The following is a 14,108-nucleotide window of genomic DNA, read 5'->3' on the forward strand; positions in this document are numbered from 1 at the left end:
TCTACCTCATGACCCAGCTATACATCTTTTGGTAATATACCAAAAAGATGCCCCACTCTACCACAGGGACACTTGTTCAACTATATTCATATAAGCTTTATTCATAATACCCCAAAACTGGAAATAACCTAGGCTTCCCTCAAATGAAGAATGGGTAAAGAAAATATGGTACAACTGCACAATGGAATACTATTCAGCTAGCAAAAAAAAATCACATCTTGGAAATTTCAAGCAAATGTTTGGAATTTGAGTATCTCCTCTTGAGTGAGATAGGACAGAGTAAAAAGACATGCATCTTATGTACTCATTTATAAGTGGATATTAGCCATAAAGTTCAGCATATCCATGCTACAGTAAACATACACAAAGAAACTGGGTAATAAGGAGTGCCCAAGGAAAAATGTACCAATATTACACAGATGATGCAACTAAATAGTCTTAGGGAGTCCATTGAGATAGAATTGTGTAGGGGGAGTAAGTGGGAGACAGGGATTTTGGGCCAATATCGGGAGATAGGGTTGGAGAGGCCTGGGAGTGAGAATGGAAATTGGGGAGTAGTTTCTCTGGGACTAGATGTAGGCCTGGGAAGGTTGAGGATACAGGGAATGTACAGTGTTGATTTGGCTGATATTCCAAGTAGTGGGATTATAGAAACTTAATTGGCCTCCTGCTGTAGCTAGGCCCAATTTCCAGAGGAAGGAAAGGGACATCAATCCACCTAAGAAAAATTTAACCAAATATTTTTATTGCTTACAGTTATGTATAGGGGTAAAGATGGAACAGAGACTATGGGAAGAACCAACTAATGACTTTCCCAACTTCTGTGATAGAGCCAAACCTTGCCACTATTAATAATACTCTGTTATGCTTGCACACAGGAACATAGCATAACTGTCTCCTGAGATCATTCATACAGCAGCAGATGGAAATAGATGCAGAAACCTATGGCCAAATATCAGATTGAGTTTAGGGAGTATTGGAGAGAATTTGGAATTGAAATGTGGGAGCTAGAAGTGTCACAGACGTTATAAGAAAGCCTACACAGTCAAAAAACCAGGGTCCCTAGGGACTCGTGGAGACTAGATCACAAACCATGGAGCATGCTGAGGCTAGAACTAGGCTTTCTTCATAGGAAATGTATAGCTTGGTCTTCATCCGGGTCCTATCATAAGTGAAGGGGCATCTTTCTCCATCGTTGTGCCCTGCCATTGGATTTCTTTTCCCTGTTTAGGTCCCTCACTGGGCCTCAGTGCTAGTCCTGCTGGGACCAGGTGACACAAGGTAGAGTAGTATCCAAGGGGCTGTTGCCCTTCTTTGGTGGAAAGGGGAGGGTTGTTAAGGAAAGGAATTTGTGTGAATGGGACTGTGAGAAGAGGAGGGATGGGGGCTGTGATAAGAATGTAAAGTTAATAAAATTAAAGTATTGAAAAATGCATAGCATCTATAGTTTTAATAAAATTGAAAAGTACAAACGTGATGATGCTGCAATCTTTAGTATCCTAAGGAAAAATCGAGGAAAGAATATTGTGTTCCCAGGTTCTTGAATGATGAGACAAAAATATATGAGAGAGAGAGAGAGAGAGAGAGAGGGAGAGGGAGAGGGAGAGGGAGAGAGAGAGAGAGAGACAGACAGACAGAGAGAGAGAGAGAGAGAGAGAGAGAGAGAGAGAGAGAGAGAGAGATTTTTTTCTTTTTTCTTTTTTTTTCAGAGCTGGGGACCAAACCAGGGCCTTGCGCTTGCTAGGCAAGTGCTCTACAACTGAGCTAAATCCCCAACCCCGAGAGATTTTTTTTAAATAATAGTATTTCTGATAATTTTTACTTCATGGCACCATATACCTTTTCCTTTCCCCAAAGAACTTTTAGAAACTATATAAATATGGGAGAAAACCAATCTGATTATTTTGATAAAATATATCCTTTTCATGGTAGAAATTTCATTTTCTAGGCAGGAGTTACAATCCAAACAATAGACAGCCTTTCCTTCCTGAGGATAATTTTAGAGTCCTGGACTACAAGGCATTCTACATATTGAGGGTATAATCTGGGGAAAATAATATGTGTTATATAAATAAGGACAATATCATAATGATAAAACATCCAGTGATTCACACAAAAAAAATCCATGGAAAGACCTCATTTAACTCACATGTGCCATATTAAATTTTACTATTTTGTTTTGTACAGATAAAAATGTATGAATGTATGATGTTTTTTATTAAGAAACATCAAAAAAGTGTAAGGAAAGAGAGAATATCTAGCACTGTGTAAAGTAAGTCAATAAATGAAGAAATATCAAACATTTATTTCATGGCAAAGCAAAAGTAGGTGATATGTTAAGTAATTGTGCTACATGTTAAGCATTAAAATTAAGATCACAATTTAGTCTTAAATTACCAGATCCGTATCTGTAGCCCAATCTATCATTTCCTCAGACATGTACAGCTGTTGTCGACTTGGAAAATGGCCTGAAAATCTTCCTATTTTCATCTTCAGTCCATAATCATTGAGAAAAATCCATGATATAAAACATGTCATACTCTGTATTCTGTTTTAAATTCTGGTTCACGTTGACTAGGTCTCCAGAAGGATTTACAAATTGTAAGCTCTTCAGAAAAGAGAACATCAAAAGCATATTTGTTATTTTAGTTTTAACTCTGCTTACTACAGAACAGAAAGTACTAAGTTCAGAATATCCCCAATTTTTAGTATCCTTTACAAAAATCTAACTTTACCAGAAGTATTCAGTACTAAAAAAATAAATTTCATTTAGAGTAAATTTGCACTATGTTTACCAATACAATTTTATTGCTGGATTTGATGCTCTATAATGAACACTCCTGAATTTTATGTTCAGAGATTAATGACACATTCTCTATTTTTTCCTGTGATAATGTTATTTGATCACAAACAATGGAATTGAAATTCTTAATAGGTGAAATATTGAAAAAGTATTTGATATTATTTGCGATATACTTAGTTGATCAGCAACTTTTCAATAATATAAAAGACTAGTTATTTTCTCACTGCTATTTAATAATTTCATGAGAAAAATGAAAACATGAGACACATGTGTGATTTAAATGTCTGGACAAAATTTCATGAGTTTAGACTATGAATGCTTACTTGCATACTAGTGTTGGTTGTGCCATAATTTATGACACTAACATGATTTGAGCCTATGCTATGTTAGAGTAGAGAACTATATACATTTTTGGGACAAATTACTTATTTATGTGGTTTTAGACCATGTGGTTTTATTAAGAATTCAAACTCTATTATGTACATGCCATTTAGTGTAAGAATCATTACCTTCCAAGTGTCAAATTCCAGTTCTTTCCCTGCATTCTCTGACCACGTGTCTACTTGTTGTACAAGCATCTCATGGAGTGAGTGGGCCACAGCATACACAGCATTGTTTAAGTTATAACATGTTTCACCCATGGGCATTAGAAATGGTGGCCTGAGTAGCCATTTAAATACAATTTGGGTTGGACAATTCTTCATCTTCTTACAATTAGATCGTTGCAAAGAATATCTAAAATAATTCCACCATAGTTTGGCAAAGGAAAATTTACTACTGTAGCTTGAAAGGTGTATTGTTTGGATTAATTGTTTAGAACCAGATACGTGAGGATGCTGGTGTGATAAAATTAAAGTCTCAGGGGAGGAATTTATCAAGAAATCTCCTTTAGTTGTGATCACATCGAACTGTGACAAAATAAAATAGATTCACCAAATGTTTTCGAATTTCCTCATAAGGAAGTTAAACTGTACAGTAGAAATTTTGTTTCCACAAACTATCACAACTTTTGCTGATTACACTGTAATTTGTTTATAATACATACCACATACTTTAAAGAATATCTCCTTAACATTTTGGATAATAATTATAAATTCTAAGCTGACAGTGTTTCTTTGAATTTTTGCTCTTAATTCAGAAAGTAATTGAATTCCATAGTGAACATTTGTAATGCTCACTCATTTCCAGTTCCTTCTGGAGTGAACAGCTAGGGACACCATGGCTAGTAGTAGAGATGTTTCCTTGGGAGCTATCTGGGAGAGATGAGGATATTGTTCTTTATCACTCAGAAGAAGATAAAAATTACCACTGTAAAGCTGAAAGATATAGAACAAAGTCAACAATATGAATATGATGGAATGCCAGGGATCCCCCTAAATCTGTGTGTGTTTGAACAAAGGCTAGTCATGTTAGAAAGTGTTTATTCTTCATCTCATTATTACAATTATATCCAACTTCTTGTGTTCCTCTAAACAAGTACAAGTAAACTAAATCTACTGGTATAACATTTCACATTACTGCTGTCTCCCATGCATATTTACAATAAAGTTGTTTTGTTTGTCACAAAACATATTTGTGTATTTATGCTTGACAGACCAGATAAGCCCTTTCTCTGTCCTTTAACCTGCCTTTGTACTCAAAAAGTCAGACTGAGGTGAGACAGAATTTCATTAAAATTAATCCATCATGACTTATTTCTGGAATTTTGGAGACTTACAGAAATGGTCCAAGTTTTGTATATGCTGCCCATATAGGTGCTGTCAGTACAATTAAACATCTTCTTTGATTTGTGCAGTAGTAATTTGTCATCTCCGTCTCCATCCCACAGAAAGGAGTAACACCACGATGTTCTTCTCAAAGCAGTTTATTCAAGAACCTTTCTTTCTGCATGCAAGCAGCAATCTCTCTTTTCCTTTTCTTGTCTCTTCCTCCCCCTTTCCCCCAAACACACTCCCTTATATCCTCCCTAAACTCTGCTTCCTCAGTTCAGACTATGTAATCTCAGTTCATAGGTCGATGTCACATGGCCTGATCTTGCGTCATGGTGCGCCTGCGCAGCTCTCACACTGGACGTGGCTAGTTTCAGGTGTGTGAGGAAGTCAGGTGTTAGTCATGAGACTTAGCTGAGTCCCAGGCGCCATCTTTGGACTGCCGCCACACCCGCTCCCCACATCTCCCCTGTCTTTATGTTTTTGGCAGAGAGAATGTCTGTCTTAGGTTGCCCCCGGTAGCAATGCCCCTTACCCGTCATTGGGAGACAAAAAGTTTAGGTTTGATCCCTGTCTTAGGTTGGTGACACACCCAGGGAGTCTTACCGGTCATTGACTACTTCTCTAGCATGCCAAGCCACACTTGAGGAGACTGTCCCGTCTCCACCACTGCAAAAGCCTGTATCATTAAGGCTTGAGTTCTGTGCTGATGAAGCTGTATACAGCACATGCACCAAAAGGCCAGGACGCTAATAAGAATCAGGCATAGGGCAAGTCCAGCAAGTCCAGCCCATTCTTTCAGCCGTGAGGCAACGGCGACAATCTAATTGGCCAGTCATCCAGCTAAGGACATGCTCTGTGTCGACTTGAATCATCCTTTGTGGTGTGCTGCTATGTTCTGGTCCACTGCCTTGCCTACTGTGAGTCTGGAAGTGTCAACTGTTAGGAACCAGAGGCTGGTTAGCTTTGAGGCTGCAGAGGGCTCTTTGTGCTGCAGCAGACTTTGCGATCCTGTAACTCCGGCTGACACCTTTAAACTTCCCCTTTTCCACCACTTCCACAGTGACCATCCACTCGAGTGGAATTGATATGGACGATGGATTGTCTCAATTCTTGAACTAGTCCATAGTGTTGAGACCAAATTCCGGTAAGATACTGAGATATATTACAGGATTATTTGAGGAGCACAACTGACATTCACAAATGGTATGGAGGTGACACACAGTCCTGAATATTTCCACTCACAACCTAATTGTATTAACTCCATCATAATATCCACTTGTTCCTGGAGCAAATCCACCCTTTGATACAGCAGCAAAATTCCCGCTTTCAACTGACTATTAATATTCCCCTGAACATCTAAAGCTTCTGCAACACCTGCAGATAAAGTACTTACAGCTGCTGCAGTCTGTACTATGGACATAAGGGATATGGCCGCAGCAATGGCTGTGGCGGCAGAAACTGCTATAACAGTAACAGTGGCTGCAGTAATGCCAAAAATTCTCCAGATTCCCGGGTGTAAGCTACATCCCTCTGCCCCGCCTGGAGCGTACAGAGGCAGATGATGCGGCCCTGGAGACGATGGCTCTACCTTCAGTTTCACCTTCCCCAAGCTGTCGGCGATGCTCTCCAGATCGTCTTCTGACATTTCTCCCTTGCTAGAATTTCTTTCGTTCTCTAATTTTTGAGAATGTTCCTCCCTAACCTGATTTAGTGCCTCATTTCCCTTTTGGAGCTCTGTGCCACACCTTTCCTCATCCCCTATGCAATTTTTCACTAATTTCCACACTGACAGCACTCCTTTTGGTAAAACCCCCTGCTCCTTGGCAAACCTCAAATCTTTCCCTAATTTCTTCCAACTGGGCATTGTAAGATGTCCTGTCACCAGAAACCACGAAGCAACCTGGTCCAATGCTTTTAAAAAATTCTCTATTTCTTTCTTTAGCCTGATTCCTTTAGCTTTTAACAAATCCTTGAGGGCTTGGTGAACTGTCTGAGCTGATGTTGAGTTCCCCATTGTGCTTGGTGCAACTTGTCCCAAAACCGGGAACCTTATAGTCTCAATTTGAGAGCTTTGCGACTTGTCCCCAAACCAGGAAGCTTATAGTCTCAATGTGAGAGTTTTTCTCATCCCACTTACCTGGGAACTTACCAGCTAGCCACCCTGACTGAGATGAGTTCTGAACAAATGTCCCTGTACAGACCACCACTTGTCGTCTCAGTCTCCTTCCCACAGAAAGGAGCGACACCATAACGTTCTTCTCAAAGCAGTTTATTCAGGAACCTTTCTTTCTGCATGCAAGCAGCAATCTCTCTTTTCCTTTTCCTCCTCCCCCTCACCTCCGAGCACACTCCCTTATGTCCTCCCTCAACTCTGCCTCCTCAGTCCAGACTGCGTAATCTCAGTTCATAGGTCCATGTCACATGGCCTGATCTTGCGTCATGGTGTGCCTGAACAGCTCTCACAATGGACGTGGCTAGTTTCAGGTGTGTGAGGAAGTGCTAGACATGAGACTTAGCTGCAGTCCCGGGCACCATCTTAGGACTGCCACCACACCTGCTCCCCACAGTAATTAGCAATAAGTTCCTGTTTCAAGACCAGACCACTCTCTTTTTTCATCATGATTTTATGGGCCACATTCAGTCTTTACTAGCAGAGAAATATTGGGTAAAATATAAAGGTTCTTATTTATTTCTTCCATGACAAAATAAACAGAGAAAATCAAATGGTTGGTTTTACGTGTCACTATGAGAACAGAGCAGTGGAGAGTATATTTTCTAAAACTGTAAAATCTCCAGCCAGAAAAAAAAAATCTAGCATACAGAGAGGAAATTAACAAAAAATTCCATAGTTTTGTACATGTTTTAACTGACAGGAAAGGGAATATAACATAAGTTTACATTACATTTTCTAAATACCTACAAAATAAATTCCTGGTGTTTTATACAGCCTATGAACACACATCAAATATGTCCTTCTTAAAATAGGGAACAAAAATATTCAGAAGAAGGAATATGGACACAAATTTTGGAGAAGAAAATGAAGAAATGGCTATTCAGAGCCTGTGCCTCCTGGGGATCCAGCCACCAAACCTAGACAATATTGATGAAGCCCAGTACATGATGACAGGAGAATGATATAGTTGTCTCCTGGGAGGCTCAGCCAAAGCATGAAAAATAAAGATGCAAATATAGCAAACCATTGAACTGAGAATGGGTTACCCATTAGAGCAGTAGGAGAAAGGATTGAAGGAGCTAAAGGGGCTTGCAACCCCATAAGAAAAAACAATACCAACCAACCAGAGCTCCCAGGGATTAAACCACTACACAAAGAGTTCACATGGGCAGACCCATGGCTTCAGCTGCGTATGTACCAGAGGATGGTCTTCTTGGGCACCAATGGGAAGAGAAGGCCTTGGAGATTGTTAGGGTGGAGTGACAGAAGAGGGGGTGGTTGGAGAGGGGAACACCCTTATAGTAGAAGGGGAAGGGGGATGGGATGGGGAGCTTAAGGTTGGGAAACACCGGGAAAGGGAATAACATTTGAAATGTAAATAAAAAAAATCCAATAAACATACATTAAAAAAATTGTCCAAGAGAAATCCCGCCCGATATTCATGTCTACTGACATGGATATAATTATTAGGGATATGAAGCAATAGGTTAGCCATGATAAACGTTATTGTCCCTTATTTGTCACCTGAACATATGAACTCAGATTTCAAGGCCAAGGAGAGAGAGTGCTTGAGAAACCCTTGATCATGTAAAGGCTTATTTCACCAGTGTAGTGGAATGCCAAGGCGTTGAGGTGGGAGTGTGTGTGTGGCAGTAGGAGCATCTTCATAGAAGCAGAGGGAGGGGGAGAGGGACGGGGGAGTGATAAATTGGATAACATTTGAAATGTAAGTACGTAAAATATCTGAAACACACAAATCCAGAGGCAAACAAGGAACAAAAAGTAAATTGCTAAGAGAACTATATGTGTCCTTTAGTAATAACTAGAGTAAAAAAAAGTGACACCTGGATGAGTTCACACAAAATTAAAACATGAGATTTTCCCTATCTGACTCAATATGCTGCATATTTTCTCGGGTAGATATCTTGCAGACCTGAAAGAGATGGTGTCTTTGATCTCTGTCTTTTGATTTCTTTCTCTCTTTCTTTCTCTCTTTCTTTCATTCTTTTATTTTTTGTCATTTGAGTAGCCACAAATACTTTTGAAGAATAAAAGACATGGAACATTTTCTATTAGAAAGTATAATTTGAATTTAAACTTTTCATAATCTTAGTTTGCAAGGTGATTACCTAGGAAATCTTAGGATAGTAAGTTTTAAATTTCATTTTTCTTCATGGCAGGTTAAACAACAGGTTGAGTTCACTTAACATCATTCTTAAATGATTGCAAGGTGTAATAACCTTTACTGTTATGTTGAATAAGAATTCCAGTCTATTATAATATAAGAGCTATTTCTATAATGATTCATTATTACAATATACATAAGTCCTAGCTTATATTTAGTTTGAATTAACATTGAAAGTTAATTCTAGATGTTTTTAGTTTTTCCTCTTCTTGGTAAGTTCCTTTATGGAAGATGTCCTGAGGGATATGTATAAGCAAGAGGTAGCAAGAATTTTCGGTATAAAGGAGTGAAAAGCCTCACTATAAAAGACAGATAAAGTATAAAGGAAGAGAAGGTAGACTTGTGACAATGATATGGAAGAATTCTCAACAGGAACACTAAACCATAATATTAAGGAGAGAGATCATGCGGCTCCTGACAGTATACGAAATTCCAGCCAATGCTAATATACTCAGAAAAACTCTTAATCAATATACATGATGGAGAAACCAAAATATTTCAGGACAAAACCAAATTTAAACAATATCTTTCTACTAATCCTGCCCTACAGAGGGTTCTATAAAAAAAAAACAAAAAAACAAAAAAAAAACTCCAAGAAAGCAGGATACATGCATCAAAGAAAAACAAGATATTAATCATCTCACATAAAGCGTAAAGAATAGAATCACATGCAAATAATGCATCTACAGCAATAAACATAACAGGAACTAACAATCATCTGTCTTCAGTATCTCTCAACATCAACAGACACAATTCCCCAATAACAAGACTTAAATTAACAGACCGGATATGCTAATAGGATCCAGCCTTTCCCTACATACAAGATACACACCTCAATTAAAAAAAAAAACTCCAAGAAAGCAGGATACATGCATCAAAGAAAAACAAGATATTAATCATCTCACATAAAGCATAAAGAATAGAATCACATGCAAATAATGCACCTACAGCAATAAACATAACAGGAACTAACAATCATCTCTCTTCAGTATCTCTCAACATCAACAGACACAATTCCCCAATAACAAGACTTAAATTAACAGACCGGATATGCTAATAGGATCCAGCCTTTCCCTACATACAAGATACACACCTCAATTAAAAAAATAAAAAATAAAAAAAAAACAGACACTACCTTAGTGTAAAAGGCTGGAAAAATGTCTTCCAAGTATATGGTTCCAAAAAAGAAGCTGGAGATTCCATCCTAATATCCAATAAAATAGATTTTCAGCCAAGAGCTGTCAAGCAAGATTAAAGGAAAAAATCCAGCAAGAGTAAATCTCAATTCTGAACATCCATGTCCCGAATGTAAAGTCAATCACATTCATAAAATAATTTTTATTAATACTTGTCTTAGTCATGGTTTCTATTCCTGCAAAACATCATGATCAAGAAGCACACTGAAGGAAAGGGTTTACTCAGCTTACTTCTGCGTTGCTGTTTCATCACAAAAGGAAGTCAGGACCAGGACGGGAACTCAAGTAGGCCAGGAAGCATTAGCTGATGCAGAGGCCATGGAGGTATGTTTCTTACTCACTTGCTTCCCCAGACTTGTTCAACTTGCCCTCTTATAGAACCCAAGACCACCAGCCCAGAGATGACACCACCTACAATGGGCTGGGTCATCCACCCTTGAAAACCAATTGAGAAAATGCCTTACAGATGGATCTCACGAAGGCATTTCCACAACTGATGCTCCTTTTTCTGCGATAACTCAACCTTGTGTCAAGTTGACACAAAAAACTAGCCAGTCAATACTCAAAACACACATCCAACATCATACTATAGTGGGAGATTTCAATGCCGTACTCTTACCAATGGACAGGTCATTGAAACAGAAATTAACAGAGACACAGTGAAATGAATAGAGGTTATGAACCAAATTGATTTATGATTTAATGTCTATATATATATATATATATATATATATATATATATATATATGACACTTCATTCTAAAACAAAATAACGCACGGAACCTTCTCCAAAATTGACCATATAATTGGTCACAAAGCAAGGCTTAAGCGATTCAAGAAAATTGAAATAATCCCACACATCCTATCAGATCACCACATACAATAACAAGAACAGCAACAACAACAACGAATAAGAAAACCCACATACAAATGGTAACTTCTACTCAATGATAACTTGATCTGGATATAAAAAGAAAAATATTAAACAATCCTAGAATTCACTGAAAATAATTACACAGAATAACCAAACTTATGGGTCACAAAGCACTTCTGGGAGGAATGTTCATAACACTAAGTGCCCTGGTACAGAATTTAGAGATTTCTAACATTAGCAACTTAACTGCACAACTGAAAGCTTGAGAACAAAAAGAAGCAAACCCACTCAAGAGAAGAAGGCAGGAAATAGCCAAAATTCATAAATGAAATCAACCAAATAGAGTCAAAGAGAATGATACAAAAAACCAATAAAACTAAAAGCTTGTTCTTTGAGAAAATTAGCAAACTAGGTAAAACCCTAGACAATCTAAATAAAGGGTATAGAGACAGTAACCAAAAGAACAAAATCCAGAGACTGCTCTAACTGGGGGATTCATACCATAAAGAGCTACCAAACCCAGACAATATTACAGTTGCCAAGAAGTGCATGCTTACAGGAACCTGATACAGCTGTCTTCTGAGATGCTCTGCCAGAACTTGACAAATGCAGAGGCAGATGCTTGTAGCTAATTATTGAACTGAGAATGGAGTCCGCAATGAAGGAGTGAGAGAAATGACTGAAGTAGCTTAATGGCTTTCAACCTCAGGAGAAGAAAAACAGTATCAACCAACCAGTCCCCTAGAGCTCCCGGGGACTAAACCACCATCACAAGAGAACACAGGGATGGATGGACTTAAGGCTCCATTCGAATATGTAGCACAGAATTGACTTGTTGGGCATCAATGGGAGGAGAGGTCCTTGGTCCTGTCAGGGCTTGATGCCCCAGTGTAGAGAAATGCCAGGGAAGGGCAGGGAGGTGGGAAGGAGTGGCTGGGTGGGTGAGGGAGCAACCTCATAGAAGTAGGGGTGAGGGAGTATGGGATAGTGAGATTCTGGATGGCAAACCAGGAAAGTGGATTACATTTAAAATGTAAATAAAACCATATTCAATAAAAGAATTAAAAAGAGAAAGAAATGAAAGGGGTAACAGAGCTGAAGCAGGTGGAATCCAAAAAAATACCACAAAAATATATACTGAACAAAAATTGGAAAAGTTAGGGGGAATGGTTGATTTCCTAGACAGTTAACACAAACCAAAGTTAAATCAATAGTAGATAAAGGATCAAAACATGACAACATCTCCTCAGTAAATAGAAATCTCATTAAAAACCTCTCAACTAAGAAAGGCCTAAGGACAGATGGCTTTAGTGAAGAACTATATCATACATCCAAAGAAGAGATAACACTCACACTCTACAAACTATTCCAGAAAACAGAAACAGAAGGAACACTGCCTAATTCAATCTATGAAGCCACAATTACTCTGACACCTAAACCACACAAGATCCCAACCAGAAAAGAAAATTTGAGACCAATTTCTGTTATAACTATCAATTCAAAAGTACTCAGAAAAATTCTCTCCAACTGAATCCAAAAACACATCAAAATTATCATTTAACATGATCAAGTAAACTTTATCCTAGGTATGCAAGGTTGGTCCAATATTAAAAATCTAGAACTTCACTGATCCCAGCAGACAGCTCACTGCTTCCAAACCCCTTGGGAGAGAGAGCTCACCACCCAGACAGGTGGGCACTCCTGAGACTGCAGAGCAGGAGAGAACACCAAGACTGCCCACCTCTACCCACATCCCTGGCCCAAGAATAAACTGTATAGGGCCTCTGGAAACCAGAAGATAGGGGCACTCGAGCAGCAGGTCCTCTGCATTCCAGACACCGCCTGGACCTGAAGGGACCCAGTCAACAGTTCTCTGCACCCAAATCCCGTGGGAGGGAGAGCTAAACCATCAGTGTGTCAGACATGCCTGGGAAGCCAGAAGAGACTACACTCTGCCCACATTTCAGACTCCAGAGGAAAACACCTAACGCCATCTGGGACTCCGGTGCACAGCAGATCAGGGAAAAGGTGGCACAGGCCCTCCTGGTTGCCAACCTCACTGACAGCTCAAAAGCAGCCCCCCACGAGCAACTTGAGCCACAGGACCACAGGTAAGACCAACTATTCAGCTCCAAGCGACCTGCCTGGTGGACTCAGGACATAGGTCCACAGGAACAGCATAGACCTGTAGATGGGAAAAACTACACGCCTGAAAGCAGAACACTCTGTTCCCATAACCGGCTGAAAGAAAACAGGAAAACAGGTCTACAGCACGCCTGACACACAGGCATATAGGACACTCTAGCCACTGTCAGAAATAGCAGGACAAGGTAAGACCACAAACAACCTGATGGAAAGAGGCAAGGGCAGGAACCCAAGCAACAGAAACCAAGACTGTATGGCATCATCAGAGCCCAATTCTCCCACCAAAGCAAACACTGAATATCCAAACACACCAGAAAAGCAAGATCTAGATTTAAAATCACATTTGATGATGATGCTGGAGGACTTCAAGAAAGACATGAAGAACTCCCTTAGAGAAAAGCAGGAAAACACAAATAAACAAGCAGAAGCCTATGGAGAGAAATCACAAAAATCCCTGAAAGAATTACAGGAAAACAATCAAACAGGAGAAGGAATTAAAAATGGAGATAGAAGCAATAAAAAAAGCACAAAGGGAAACAACCCTGGATATAGAAAACCAAATGAAGAGAAAAGAAGCCATAGATACAAGCATCACTAACAGAATACAACAGATAGATAGATGAGAGAACCTCAGGAGCAGAAGATTCCATAGAAATCATCGACACAACTATCAAAAATAATGTAATACGGAAAAAGGATACTGGCTCGAAACATACAGGAAATCTAGGACTCAATGAGAAGATCAAACCTAAGGATAATAGGTATAGAAGAGAGTGAATACACCCAAAACAAAGGAACAGTAAATATCTTCAACAAAATCATAGAAGAAAACTTCCCTAACCTAAAGAAAGAGATGCCCATAAACATACAAGAAGTCTACAGAACTCCAAATGGATTGGACCAGAGAAGAAACTCCTCCCGTCACATAATAGTCAAAACACCAAATGCACAAAATAAAGCAAGAATATTAAAAGCAGCAAGGGAAAAACGTCAAGTCACACATAAAGGCAGACCTATCAG

The 14,108-nt window shown here is 39.1% G+C and overlaps 1 pseudogene; it reads right to left on the bottom strand.

The window, feature by feature from the left end:
• Positions 1-1,252: 1,252 nt before the first annotated feature.
• On the bottom strand, positions 1,253-4,612 carry Vmn2r116l-ps1 (vomeronasal 2, receptor 116 like, pseudogene 1; annotated as a pseudogene).
• Between the last annotated feature and the right edge of the window lie 9,496 nt (positions 4,613-14,108).

Source organism: Rattus norvegicus, chromosome 1 (assembly GCF_036323735.1).
Source record: "Rattus norvegicus strain BN/NHsdMcwi chromosome 1, GRCr8, whole genome shotgun sequence".
Taxonomy (NCBI): Eukaryota; Metazoa; Chordata; class Mammalia; order Rodentia; family Muridae; genus Rattus; species Rattus norvegicus.